The sequence below is a fragment of the Tupaia chinensis genome, unplaced genomic scaffold (genome assembly GCF_000334495.1).
Source record: "Tupaia chinensis unplaced genomic scaffold, TupChi_1.0 Scaffold141231_1, whole genome shotgun sequence".
NCBI lineage: Eukaryota > Metazoa > Chordata > Mammalia > Scandentia > Tupaiidae > Tupaia > Tupaia belangeri.
In genome coordinates, this window is record NW_006201094.1 from 1,690,896 (window position 1) to 1,692,778 (window position 1,883).

Genomic DNA, 1,883 nt, shown 5'->3' on the forward strand with positions numbered 1-1,883 from the left:
GTGGTTAACATTCACCTCTAGATCTGTTCTATATTCCTTTATTCATGAGTAACCGACATGACTACTGCCATAAATTTCCAGTTCCCACTTAACGTAATGTCTCCAGATATGTTTTCCTTTTCGTAACTGAAAAGCCTCACTATGCTTTGAAAATGAATTCATGAGTCTCATTTAAATATTGTAAGATGCTTCAGTTGTTTTCAAGATTTTTGAACAGTGTGTGTGTGTGTGTGTGTGTGTGTGTGTGTGCAAACGCAGGTGTGTGTTGGAAAGGACCTTGAGAAATCATCTGCATTGAGCCCTGGTTTGGACCGGTAAGATATTATTACCTCCGCCTTGGAACAAGGCAAGGTCAAAATGAGGTGGCCTTGATTGGTAAGTCTATAAGAAATAATGGTGGCAGAATGAACACCACTGTACTAGTCTCCAGCTTCCTAATGCCATTTCTTCCAATTGTACCTTGCTGTTTTTTCCCACCACTAACAGCGAAAGTAGCACATCCAAAATTGAGCAAAATCAGGAGGTAGGAAATCACTGTTGAAGGCCAGAATTTAATCCATAGCTTGCCATTCATTTAGCCAAACAAACCGGGGCATATGTCATTTAATCTTCCCATGCTGTATCCATATAAGAGAAACAATCATTTTCACACAGTTGCTGAGAAGATTAAATAAATTATTCTGCTTAAAGTTCTTAGTCCAGAACTTGGCCCAGATCATTCGTCACGTAAGTATTTACTGTTACTCTTACCAGGCTTACTCCCACCCGTTCCTCCTTTCCCTTTAGGACTGAATGAAAACAGCTTCTCCTACTGGGCAAGTTAGGAAACTTAGAACCATCCTTAATAATGACTTATTCTATCAATCCTTTCTTTCTTCCCTCACAGATGACAGAGTCTTTTTTTTTTTTTAATTTGCCAGAGGGCATGTACACTTACTGGACAAAGGTTGGCAAGTCTGGGGAGACATAGAAAGCATCCCCTAAGGAAGTTGGCCATGCTGCAATCCCTTCTTCTCCGTTTTCCCTCCTCTTGGGATTTTGAGCACTCATACACACACGCTCAGCAAGTCACTGCCAGTCCAGGCATGACGTGGTGAGCCAGGTGGGATCCAGCTGCCTTAACTACAATACCACTGGCTGATCAACTAAGTCTTTTTAACTCTCTCTCTCTCAAAAACCATTTGCTACTCAGCATCCTCTCTGGCAATGCTGTAGTTTAGTCCTGATTGTTTGATCTGGACTGTTTCAAACACCTCCTCACTGATCTCTCTCCCTCTAACCAATCTTTCTCTCCAGGATTTAACATGCCTTGGAAAGGCAAATTCTACTCTATTATTCCCAGTTTTCCATTTTCCAGCAGCTTCCATGTTGTGTCTGGTGTCACAACTCTTCTTACCAAGTCCAGATCTAATATGGAAATGTCTAGCTCAGTATGTCTAGAATGGGACCTAGACATCTATTTTTATGTATCCCCCCACTTCATGCTAGTAGTAATGTTTGGGAACCATCAGAAAGGACAAAACGTACACTTATTGGGATATCTTACAAAATTCTGCATAATCTTATCTGTCTCTCCAGGACAACTAAATGCCATCTTTCTCTTTGAAAAAAACTTTAAACTAATTAATTCGAAAGAGTATGCCTTTTTATTTTTATTTTTTTATTCTGGGAGAGAAGAGAGCCAATGGTAAAACTTTGACTAAATTGCTCTTTCGCCCATGTTCCCACAGTTCTGTAAGTTCCATAATGACACCTATTACATCACTCTTCAATGATGTTTGCACCTCTGGCCCCGCTATTTGTCAGAACAGCTTTATGGGCATGCAACCTGTACAGTCACACAGGGCCCTGCACTCAGAAGGACCCTCGGCTTAATGCTCTGC

General features: G+C 41.0%; 1 protein-coding gene across 1 annotated transcript in view; it reads right to left on the reverse strand.

The window, feature by feature from the left end:
• Nucleotides 1–1,883, reverse strand: part of ATP13A4 (ATPase 13A4) — a 168,342-nt gene that overhangs the window by 159,222 nt on the left and 7,237 nt on the right. The gene's annotated exons all lie outside the window — the stretch shown is intronic.